This window comes from Hippoglossus hippoglossus, chromosome 3 (assembly GCF_009819705.1).
Source record: "Hippoglossus hippoglossus isolate fHipHip1 chromosome 3, fHipHip1.pri, whole genome shotgun sequence".
Classification (NCBI taxonomy): Eukaryota; Metazoa; Chordata; class Actinopteri; order Pleuronectiformes; family Pleuronectidae; genus Hippoglossus; species Hippoglossus hippoglossus.
Window position 1 is genome coordinate 24422668 of NC_047153.1, and position 13407 is coordinate 24436074.

Genomic DNA, 13407 nt, shown 5'->3' on the forward strand with positions numbered 1-13407 from the left:
CATGTATATTTAATCCTCAACAGCCTACAATAGTGGTTTGAGTTACAGGGGAGCTAAGAGGAGCTTGACTCCCTTGAAAAGGACATGACCTTTTTAGAGGGAACTCTGAAACACCACCCATTTCTGTTACAGGTTACAGACCCAGATTATCTGTACAGTGAGGTTCCTGAAATAAATACTAATAAAAAAGTATGTCAGTGTGTGTATTTTGCTTAATTAAATACCAATTTCAAAATGGAATGGCACTCAGAGAGTACATACCTCCGCCAAATCTCATCAGTCACCTTATAAAACCACATTTATATTCACTAAATGCAACATTTCAGTTTTTTTTCATCAGGATCAATGAATTATTCAATGAGAAATCAAAGAAAATGTTGTCAAATGCCGCAATAAAAAAAAAAGTGAAAAAGAAGCATCCTGGGTTCGACCCCATCCAGATCTGCACCAAAATCTTCCTCCACAAAATTTCATGGAAATTGATTTCATAGTTTTTTTAAATAATCCTGCTAACAAACAAACAAATGTAGACAAATATTGTGCTTGACAAAAGGTAAAAAATATGTCCTTGTGTGTTTTTTGCAAATTGAAACAACAATTTTCAACAAATGTCTCCACTAATTAACACAAAGTTGTGCCTTTTCCTGCATGGCCATCAAATCACATTACATTGCCTCTTATACTTCTTTTCACCAAGTTGGATCGGATTTGTTTGTGGCATGAAGGTCGCACAGACAGACAGATGCTCACCAGAAAATAGGACTCCCCTGAAATCCACTGTGTAATTCAAACACTGCCTACAATGTACAAAAGGCACATAAACTAAAAGAACATTCTGCTGTGTTCAAGTGTAGGTTGAAAAACAGCAAATCCAGAGCCTGTGTTCACCTGTGGATGAGGACGTTGGGTGATAAGGTGTTGGTAATGGTGTGGGTGAGAAACCCCATGTGGACACTGAGGCACACGTGAGGCATCACAGAGGACAGTAGCTGTGAATGCAGAGGCAGTGTTTGCAGAGGCAGCTACTGCAAATCTTGCCTGCGGAGAACACGGCTTCGGGATTTCTTCAGTAAATTCACAGAAGCCTCACACACACGCGCAAACTTGCACACGCACACACACACACAGTGCGTGCAGTGATAACACTCTCGCAGCCCAGGGAAGGCAGCTTTAAAGAGAATGCTGTGCAAATGGAGCTAAGCAGTATGATTTTGAATTCACATTACAGTTCAATATTTGCTAGTAATAAAATAGCGTACTTCATGATAGGCAACTGTGGAACTTCACATTAGTGTAGAATGTGACATACTGCAGAAAACGTACTTTAACTGAATGTACCTCGCCCTAGGGCTGTGCAGCATGATTTATATCATGCTATGACAGAAATAAAAAACAACCACGGTTTCACATTATTCTCTATCATTTATTTGTGCCACAAATCACACTCTTTATGGTAATATCTTCTGCTATTTGGATGACACCTTGTGTTTTCCCACAGGGCACACAGGCAGCAAACTTGCATTAAGTCAACACAAACAAACATGGAGTGTATGTGACACATGATTCTGAACATGATTCTGATCTGCCGAGACACAATGAGGAGGTTGTAGACGGGGTTAGTTCTTTAACACAGACGTGGTTTGTTTGACGCAGACCAGGAAACCGTTGTTTGAAAATAATGTTGCAGACCGGTCCCCACACCAGACTATGAATCTTATTTACGACCTACACAAGAATCATGTCAAATCAAACAGAGTCTATGAGTGAGAGCCACAAGTGCAGTCGAGAGCTCAGAGCAAACCCAGATGTTGCAAGAAGCTTTTGCCTGTGACACGACATATGGCAAATAATCCTGAAGACAGGAGGAGACTGTAACATCTGCAAAGACCTTTTCTCAATCTTGATATAATCTCTATTGGGATGAGATCATATTGCACCAGGGTACCTCTCCCTACTCACTCTGCCTAAATTTGCATGGTCACCTGGGAGTTTCGTAATATTTAAAGGACCATTGCAGGATCCCGTGGTAGCATTAGGACGGCTAACACAGCAAAGACATACAAAAAATAAAAGCAGGCCTCCAAGACAAGTTAGGTTTGTCTATCACCTGACCTGAATACTGTGCACTGATTCGCCTAAAGAAAAAAACATGAACTTCCAGTGATTTGACAATAGAATTAAAAAAAAACTATATTTGTGTGTGTTTAATTACCGATTACTGCAATAACATCTCAGTGACAACATTAAGAGGCTCTTCTGCCAATATCAACACAGTCCTCTGGTTACCCGACCAAGCTGAATGGAGGAGGGTCATTTGGCACCAACCATGAACATAATCTAAAACCCAATTTATATACAAACTCTGCCCATTACTTGACACAATGAGGTTAACACTGAAACAAGGCGAGGAACATGCAGGGAGGGGTCATCGTATCCTAAATGGTTGGTACATTCTTACGTTCCCAGGAGACTCAAGATGGAGTTTTGCTGAAACTTGAGACGGGTGGTTGTATTTTCCTCCGACACCGACCCCGTCGTGGTCTACTCAAATGCTTGGACATCGCCACGAATAGCAGATCATCTCTGTGTGGGTGTGTATGTGAGTGAGTGACAAAGTAATAGTATATGGATCTGAATGGGTGTGGGTGACTGAACATGTGTGCGCACAACTCAGAGTGGTTAGAGAGCTGAATGAGACATGTTGTGTGAAAGTCAGATGTGAATGTAGAGTGAGTGGGAGAAAACAAGCTAAAGTCAAGAGGTTAGCAAAGCGCCATCAACTATAATCACTACAAACACTCGACTGCAGTAATTTCATTTCCTCACACCAATTCTAGTGTGAACTGAACTAAGAAGTTCCTGAGAGGCAAGGAGAGACGCCTCAAATGGGGATGTGTATCGGGTTTTTTTCACATACCAATTCAGTTCAGTCTAGTTTATTTCGGTCCACTGAGGATTTGTTACAAAAAACTAAGCGATAATTTTACAAAACTTAAGAAAAGGACATAAAACTTTAGCATATTAACTGTTGACAGTTAAAAGTATAATTAGCTTAAATATACAAATAAGTGCAGAATTTACCAACAAACTCAAATAATAGATTAAACCTAACTACAATAATTTAATATTAAATAAACGTGTCAGTGCTTAATACAGCAAATAGCTCCAAAGTTCTCATCAACTGTCTTTCCACAGCTTTCCACATGTGCTCTGCATTAGAGGTGGAGGAATTTCTCAATTCTTAGATGCATCGCGATGCGGACGTGGATGATTCTGCATCGATGCAGAGACAGAACATAATCGATTCATGTTTACCTCTGCGATCATTTTTTTAAGCGATGTCCCACCGCTGAAGAATTAATAACCAGCGACCTCACCTTAACCCTGATGTCCTGACCACAGGGTTAAGGTGATGTCATGATCCGACATCATTGACTAATAACCAAATACATGTGGTTATCAGTTCGTGTGTGAAGAGGGACAGAGACACACGCAAGCACGCACGCACGCACCTGTAAGCAGGGCGGCTATTTCAGCACAGAGCTCACCGAAATGAGGTACCGAAATCTGCATTGAGATCTGGTCCAGTAGATTCCCGCCGTATAGGACCCGGTGCCTGATTGGCACCGGATTTCGGTAGCCAACCCAAGCCTCACATGCCACATATTAAGCATGTGTGTTATTTAGGCTGTCACCTGATATCTAAATTAATCATGAAATTAGATGTACTGAGATCCACCTTGATAGAAAAAGCAAAGCCTGTATCAGGTGGCAATTCAATATTGATTTTTTTCAAGGCGTACACTAAGCAGAGGATAGAGAGAAACAGTGTGTTTACATGCACACTAATATTCACAAAATGAGCTTTATCCTGGATAAGGTCTTTACTGGTTGTTTCATGCAAATTCCTTTTCCTAGTAAACAGTTTATTCCAGGGAGCTGTTTAGATGGAGATTGTTGTTGAATAGTCCTGCTGAGTTCATTGATGGCGTGTTACTTAAATACCCGCAACTCTAAGGAAACAGCACTTGCACTCAATCAACAGTATTGATTCTCATTGATTGGCACAGCATGCACAGCTTCTTCAGTGAGAACAACACATTTTACATTTCAGCGGCAACTCTTCCTCAAAGTGTTAAGTGCAACAAGAAAATATAGACAATATCCCTAAATTCCCATGCCATGTAAAGAGGTTGGGGCCACAATAATCAGATAAGATTCAGGTGCTAACATGATTTCTGTGTGCAATAAAATTCTAGAGGGCCTAAAGAGGAGCACATCTGTGTACCTCTAAATCAATCATTCTGCAGCTATTTAAGCATTCATATCCAGCCACCTACCTCTCAGTAAATCTGGGTTCATTAACTGGTGTATGAGAAATATGCACAGATGTAGGACACAGTCAACAATAAACATCTCTACACTGCGTAGATCTTCTGCCTTAATCTCTCATTTGAAAAACATCAGGGGGAAAAAGTTGCCTTTATTAAAAAGACAGCCTGAGGGGAGTTCTATGCATAGATATGATCAAATGAAATCGTGCTTTAAAAAGGAAACCCAGTGTTAAAGTAGACCCAATTCAGGTCACTCTCTGTGACGTCATCAGAGCAGACACGTTTGCTGTCACCGTATCTTTGAAGTCGATCTGATGGCTCAATTGCACAAAAATATTCTGGAGCACACTGAACCGCAGATAAAAGAGGAACCACTGGAGCCTCCCCGCTGAGACGGAATTCATTGTCACCAACATCATCATCAGCGATTCCTTCTGTATTCTTTTTAGGGCAGTCACGATAATGGCAGGAGGGTTTTGTTTCTCTATAAACGGAGACAAATTCCATCAACATCACACTGTGGACTTCAGTGAACTGGGAATAGGTAATCAGTCAGTGGGGGTAAGCAGGGGAAGTCCCAAATATAAATGACATGTTGACACAGGTCTTTGGTACTTTCTACTTCCTGCTCGGCTAATGAACATTTGTTTAAAATCCAGAGATACTTGATCCTCCATATACTTTATGTACCTTAGTGTGTATGTGATAGAGCACAGCTCTCCACAAATAATGCAATAAAATGATCTCATGTTACAAGGTGGTCTTTGTCGTGGATGACGCACAGATGTGTCTTTTACTGTGTGTATATATATATATGTATGTAATTATATAGGAGGTAGTTGTAGAGTAGTCCGACTGTTTTCCTAAACTGAATATGTATCCTTCTGCTCGTTATTTCCAGTCAGTTCTTGCACAGCCCTAAAACACAGACTGATGTAATTCATAGGGCTGTAACGATTCTCCAGCAGAAATCCAAATCACAGTTTTGGTTCACGATACACGAAGTCGGAACCGCAAGATGTCTCCCCGCCCAATCCCACTCGCTGCCACAGCAGCAGGTGTGTGTGTGTGTGTGTGTGTGTGTCCAATCACACTCCAATCGAATCACAACCCCACGTAATCTCAACCAACACACAGAAGTGACTATAGTAGCTTCAGAGCAACGAGTGTGGAGGTCAGAGAGGATTGTCTGTTTTACCTTTACAAAAGCGTGTTGTCACCACTCAGGAGCAGATTATTAATTTAATATTATCTAAATTATTGTTGTATCTGTTTTTCATTGTTTGAACTGGATTGAACTGAACTATGTTGGGCTTGTGGGGGGGGACTGAAACAGATGTGGAGACTGTGGGAGACACACACCCTCACCTCTTTCTTATTCTTTGGTCATTTTTGTTTATGTAGTTTAATGGAAATTCAAGTCCAACATGTTCTGTGGTGTTCTTCTCTTTACTGTTCCAAATGTTGGTGTTTTAATAAAACCCAGAAATTCCCCCCCGCTTTTTCTTAAACACCCACTACACCCCCCCCCAGAAAAAAAAAAAAGAAAAACGATTTGGAGAATTCTGCTAATCTGTCATTCAAATAAGAGTCCATTGTGTGGTGCTGGTTCGCACAGTGGGGGGTTCTGGGAATAGAGGCGGGTGGTAAGTGAAGGACGAGCAGGGACCAATAAGCTATAACGAAGCTGCATGGTGACTTGGCAGTTTGGGGTGATTTATGATATGGGCCTGAGGAATTCTTCACTATGCCATTTCTAAATTATTACCTCAGGTAGAAAATGGTTATGTGGATAATAAACCATTTCAGCTGGTTACAGGAGCTTGTGGGGGTTGTCTGGCTGTTGCTTGACAGATCAGACTTTGTTATTATTACAGCAGGCATGCTGCCACACCAAGAGATTTTAAGGGAAAAAAAAAAAAAAAACACACTTTGACTTTTAGTCACTCTTTTTTGTGGACAGATGAATGATCCTTAAAAGGTTTTTGCAAAGTGTTCAAAACAAGAACACTTCTCCTTGATGCAGGGATGGAGTCCCTACAGTTTAAACACCAACACAGTTTCACCAGCATCAAACAGTTTAAAAAAGGAAACAAAAACAAGATATGATTTGTCTGAAATGGCGTGTTCTAGAATTCCCAAATTCTTGAATTAACAATGTCGTTGTGTGAAGCCCTTCTCAGTGAGGAAGCTTTTGGATGCTGTGGGTGTAGTGCAAGACCAGGCATGTGTCAGGCCTCGAGCTCTGCTCATTGCCTACATTGTGCAGCCAGCCAGCAGGCGTGGCGGCAGAAGCCTCCCGGCCTTCAAGGGGCTGCCTAACTGACCACTCGCTGACCAGATGGAGAGGCCACACTGAGTTTGCACGCAAGATGGCAGCTACAATGCCACTATTCTACTGAGAAGCATGATCACCAGGATGGAGGGTGTGAAGGGGGGGTGCCTAGATCACAGCTCAGCGGGCGCCGCACAGAAACAAAGATGTTGGAATGACACTTTAAGAAAGAACAAATCAGGAACACTGATGATCTGAAGTACACTTTTCCACTAATATTACATGTGTTCGCTTGGAGTCCTGATACAGTGTAGAAAGTGGTCAATGTAGTTAAAGGAGGGGCAAAAACTAAACGTCAAACACGCATGCCCTAGATATGTTTGTCAAATTATATAATTCCAATGGAATCATCAGTGATGCATCAAATGAACTCAAACCACACTGTGAGAGACTTAAAGATTATAACCTTTGTTGAAATGGCCAAACAGAAACAATGAATTGGTGAGTAGATTAGACAACCATTCATTTCAATAATGGATTAATTAATAACTTCATTTAAGATATATCACTCAATGTTACTGGTTCCAACTTCTCTCATGTGAGTATTTACAGTTTTTAGCACAGTTCTGAACTGGAAAGTGAGCAAAACAGGCGATTTAAACACATCAACTATGGGAAACTATAGCCGGCATTTCTAATTATTTTCTGACGTTTCATGTTATAAACAAGTCATAGACTAATAAAGACAGTAAATAAACAGATTAAAAATGATTTAGTTGCATTACTGACAATAATCTGATTAGGAGTAGGCCTATTAGGCTTCTCCCTAACAGGAAAGAGAGAGAGAGAGAGAGAGAGAGAGAGAGAGAGAGAGAGAGAGAGAGAGAGAGACAGTGGTGTCTGGTATACACAAATTACAAAGACCGCTTTGATCATCAATCAGCTGACACAATGCAACTGTTGGACAGTCCACAACAAGTGGGTACGGTGCTACAGATGCACCTATTCTGTCTCTACAGTGGTTTAAAAAGAGGAAGCAGTGCAGGTGCAGTGCAGATCTGCTGTCAGTTTCACTTTCCATCACCCTTCCTAAATAAGTAGACCGTGGCGACTTTGCATCGGGCAATGTCTAGAATAAACTTGCATGACTCAGAGTGGGCACATATCTATCATACACAGTGACATATACTATATAGTGCACTGTGTTTGCGTATGGCTACAAACTAAAGACAAAATGAAATAACCTTTTACGGGTATTAAACACAGTGACCCAGGCTGCTGAAATGCAGACGATCATGTAGTGAATGAACTGAATGCATTTACACAGAGGGACACAGCCTACAGTGCAGACTATAAGTCTTGCACCATCTGTGATGTCCTGTTGCTCATGAGTGTCAATATACTGTTAATCTCTGCACCAAAGTCACCATGATAAATCTCCACACTGTTATTGTGCTGGCTGATTAAAGAGACAGTGGGCATTGGAGAAAATGGGCTGGAGGGGAAAAATGAACTAAATGCCGGCATTGTGTTGAGATCAGCAGGGCCTTGGACGGGCTTCAAATGTGCAATGAGATGGTCAGTGTACAGACAGAGGAACCATCACTTCCCAGCTGAGTACATTAGACACACTCAGAGCTTAGCTTGAGACAGTAGCAGCTTCAAGGATTGACCGGACAGGGATCTTTTTTTTTTCTCCCCCACCTCAACACAACTCATCACTAAAAAAAAAAGAGAGCGGACATGAAGCCAGGCCTCCAGACTTGTCCTGTCACCTCTAGTCCACGTCAAGCTTCCCCTCGATTAGACTACTCCGATCGAGCCATCAGTCAGTCAGTGAAACGGAGAGAGCTATTGACAAACAGAGGACAGGCGGAGAAAGAACTGACTTCACAGATGGAGGGATGTATGGTCTCACTACACAGAGCTGAGTCACACGGTGTTTACAGGACTGGGACAGTGTGCTGAAATAAAACAATTAGTGCCATTTCTTTCTGCATAGAAAAGACGTGAATTCACACAAAAGGCCTTAATTGCCACCTATCTCATTAAAGACCCTTAAGGCATTATGTTGGACATCCTAGCGTGACGACAGCAGGTTAGACCCGACAGACGCAGCATATGGATCTCTAACACGTTGCAGTCTGGTTCACCAGACTCTTTTGGGGATAATGAATGCAAAGCTCTCACACCCCCCACTTTGCCCCAATCAGATTTCTCTGATGGAAAACCCAAATCCACCTTGCTGCTACATCAGCACTCACTGGGATCAACATGGCATTTAAGACAGATCGGCTGCAATACAAGATCTATTTTGTACCAACTTGTATAGCTGATTGTTGGTTGGGTTTTTAAATCAACCTAAAAAAATATATATACAATCTAGTTGCAATTCTGAGGACAAATTTGTGCAAGTGAGACAGCAAATTATATATCACAATTATCTATCATTACATCCTTTCCAATTGTTTCTTCATCCAAGTTATCATACAAAATCCAGTTGCTGATCAGCCTCAAACTGACGGCAGTCATCAGTTATATATAATAGCTACGGGATCTGATGGGTTGGTATTTTAGATTTTGAGCAGTAGCATGTCACACAACATGTAAAGCCACTGTTTTAATATGCAAATGATGAGATTTGCTCCCTTAAAACAACCCAGGAGTGAGACTGAAAGTGATTAGGTGTGTCCCTATGTAACAATACACTGCAGACCCCACTTGGCTTTGTCAGTCATGCCACAGCTTGTATAGGTATGTACATTTCAGCATTTCACTGAGACATTTACCTTCAAACACTGGCGGAGAACATAAACAAGGCCAGAGCAACATTTGACAATGACACACGCTAGCTTTCATACATGCACTGGACTCCACGGTTCCTCCGTATCTTCTCCAGAGTAGTTGCATCTCTAGTATAAAGTCCGTAGAAATCCAGGAGAAGTCGATGTGTGAACACAGTAGGGGATCCCCCACTGGATTCACCACAGGCGAGTGGGGGGGGATGATGGCGCTTCTAATGTGCGACAGACGCAAAACTTAAAAAATATAAAGAATACAAATTCTACCGGTGAAAAAGCAGTGACACAAACACAGAAGACATCGATGAAGACGTCAAGAGAGTTTGTCTGGAATTACACCACTGAAACGCTAGTGGCGGTAGAGTTTCTATGCTGGTGTTGAGTGTCTCCCGGTTTCTGGTCCACCTATTACAAATTCTCTGGCATCTCTGTTTACTTCAGATTAATGGCAAGTGTTACTAAGCGGATCGTGATGGAGCTTATAGATATTGAAGAGCTATTACCCTTTCTTAAAGAACTGCACTGAAGAAAAGAAAGACGTCATCCATGTTCGTTCCTTCAACTCAATTCAAAAGTGGCGCAGAGTCTGCTGGAAATAGGATGCTACCAAGTGGGCCAATCACAGCTCTCGTGGTCTGCTCGACGCGTAGTTACATTTTTGGGGAGGTGCACGTCAGAGTACGGCGTAGCTCTACGTAGGGTACACGTATAAGCGTAGCTTCAACGCAGAATAATGAATTGGGCTTTACGCAGAGGATTTGATGCTGTTGTGAACGCGTCTGTCCAGAGACCCTCCCGCTGTGTTGTGCATGTGTGAAAGGCCACTCCGAAGCCAATTCTCTGGACTTTAGCCTCAGGTCAATGTCTGAAAATGGATGTAGTATTTTTCATGTCCCTTAACCTGAATACCTCTGTGTTTGCAGGCATACACCCTGCCTAAGTGTCCTTGAGCAAGACATTGGAGCTCTACCTGCTCCAGGATGGTGTTCCGTGGTTTAACCTGACCTCTGACCTCCCCCTGGAGCAGTGTAAGAGAAAAACTATTTCTCTTTGGAGTAAAAACAGAACATCGCGGTATGATCTGCTGATTTCATCAACAGGACGACTTGTGTGTAGCACTTTCATATGCACAGTTATAAGCACTGACACACATTCTCCAACAACCAAGATCGAAGGCTGAACCTCAGCTCCAGCCCTGTGTTTATTTTCGGATGGGACTGTCCTCAGTTCCCAGTAAAATCCGAACCAATGAACAAGGCCACACCAAAGCATTGTCCCAACTCCACCATGCACATGGCTCTGACTTCGATGATACGCTATCTGCCTCTCTAAAGCCAGCTGCGCGAGCTTTTACTAAAACCCGAAACGGTGCATCCGCCTGGGACACAAAGCTGCAAGGTTTCCTGTTTTACCGACGCCCAGCTCCATGGCTGCACATCCCTACATCCCCAGACCCACTGTGGACAGAGAGGGGAGTCACAGTGGGAGGTCAAGACCAAAAGGCGTTAGCCACCATCGAGGTGTCCGATTATGGAACCAGGTGAGCGGAACGGGGTGCCCCTCGGTTTTTGTGCAAAAATCTCCCAAGAATATACGAGAAAATGAAAAAGAACCAGACAACGGTGGATGAGCTACAGCCGCGTTTACTTTGTGTTTCCTGAATAAAAGGGGCTACAATCTACAGGGAGTTGGGTACAAACACTGTCCGATAACGGATCTCGTGGCATTGTACGTTACCTAGCAGCTAAGGCTAAGGCTCTCAAACAGGTTTTCCCGTTATCTCTGTGAAGAAACCCCCAGAGTAGCCTGGGACCAGTTCACCGCGGCTAGTGGCGGTGATGTAAACACCGTGTCCACACGAGCAGAGACACTCAGCCGCCGGGTTCCTCCACCGTCCAGCTCCGCGGGGCTAAAGAAAGCAGCAAAACAACGGAGACACAACAGAGGCTGCGCTGTGGCCAACTCACCCGAAACACAGCGGAGAGCAGCGGGGAGCAGCGGGGCAGATGTGGCTGGAGACTAGCGGCGAAGGCCCATCAGGGAGAGTCGGGCGGTGAGGGCGCATCCAGCTCCGGCAGCGGGGAGATAACACAATCCCAGACGTGGCTTCGCTTCGACGCTCGTCCGGTTGTCTGCATCTGTGTGTGAGCGTGTGACTGTGTGTGTGTGTGTGTGTGTGTGCAGCTCGGGCCTGCTGCTGGAGGAAATGGTCTCCGCTCCGTCACCGCACCGCGCCTGCGCAGTGCAGCAGGCAGAGCCACGGGGGCGAGCAGTGTGTGAGCGCAGCCGTGTGGCCAACAGGTGGAGGACTGGTTACTGCAGCAGGACATGTACATAGTGTATACCAGGTATACAGTATTATGCATTATAACAGGTTTACAGTATGTTTTTTGTATACCAGGTATACAGTATTCTGTATAATGACTGGTATACAGTATGCTGTATTATACCAGGTATACAGTATACTGTATTATAACAGGTTTACAGTATGTTGTATTATACCAGGAATACAGTATCAATATTATACCAGGTATACAGTATTCTGTATTATAACAGGTTTACAGTGTGTTTTATTATACCAGTATACAGTATGTTGTATTATAACAGGTTTACAGTGTGTTTTATTATACCAGGTACACAGTATTCTGTATTATAACAGGTTTACAGTGTGTTTTATTATACCAGGTATACAGTATGTTGTATTATAACAGGTTTAAATTGTGTTTTATTATACCAGGTACACAGTATTCTGTATAATAACTGGTATACAGTATGTTGTATTATACCAGGTATACAGTATCATCTATTATACCAGGTATACAGTATTCTGTATTATAACAGGTTTACAGTGTGTTTTATTATACCAGGTATACAGTATCATCTATTATACCAGGTATACAGTATTCTGTATTATAACAGGTTTACAGTGTGTTGTATTATACCAGGTATACAGTATCATCTATTATACCAGGTATACAGTATTATGTATTATAACAGGTTTACAGTATGTTTTTTTATACCAGGTATACAGTATTCTGTATAATAACTGGTATACAGTATGTTGTATTATACCAGGTATACAGTATCATCTATTATACCAGGTATACAGTATTCTGTATTATAACAGGTTTACAGTATGTTTTTTTATACCAGGTATACAGTATTCTGTATAATAACTGGTATACAGTATGTTGTATTATACCAGGTATACAGTATCATCTATTATACCAGGTATACAGTATTATGTATTATAACAGGTTTACAGTGTGTTTTATTATACCAGGTATACAGTATGTTGTATAATAACTGGTATACAGTATGTTGTATTATACCAGGTATACAGTATCATCTATTATACCAGGTATACAGTATTCTGTATTATAACAGGTTTACAGTGTGTTTTATTATACCAGGTATACAGTATGTTGTATTATAACTGGTATACAGTAGGTTGTATTATACCAGGTATACAGTATCATCTATTATACCAGGTATACAGTATTATGTATTATAACAGGTTTACAGTATGTTTTTTTTATACCAGGTATACAGTATTCTGTATAATAACAGGTTTACAGTATGTTGTATTATACCAGAAATAAAGTATCAATATTATACCAGGTATACAGTATTCTGTATTATAACAGGTTTACAGTGTGTTTTATTATACCAGTATACAGTATGTTGTATTATATCAGGTTTACAGTGTGTTTTATTATACCAGGTACACAGTATTCTGTATTATAACAGGTTTACAGTGTGTTTTATTATACCAGGTATACAGTATTCTGTATTATAACAGGTTTACAGTGTGTTTTATTATACCAGGTATACAGTATTCTGTATTATAACAGGTTTACAGTGTGTTTTATTATACCAGGTATACAGTATGTTGTATTATAAAAGGTTTAAATTGTGTTTTATTATACCAGGTACACAGTATTCTGTATAATAACTGGTATACAGTATGTTGTATTATACCAGGTATACAGTATTC

At 41.5% G+C, this 13407-nt stretch overlaps 1 protein-coding gene across 1 annotated transcript in view; it reads right to left on the reverse strand.

The window, feature by feature from the left end:
• Positions 1-11638, reverse strand: part of LOC117755089 (tyrosine-protein kinase CSK) — a 45221-nt gene extending 33583 nt beyond the window's left edge. Inside the window, exon 1 of the mRNA XM_034574605.1 lies at positions 11378-11638. The gene's annotated coding sequence lies outside the window, so the exon portion shown is untranslated. The remainder of the gene's footprint in view (positions 1-11377) is intronic.
• Between the last annotated feature and the right edge of the window lie 1769 nt (positions 11639-13407).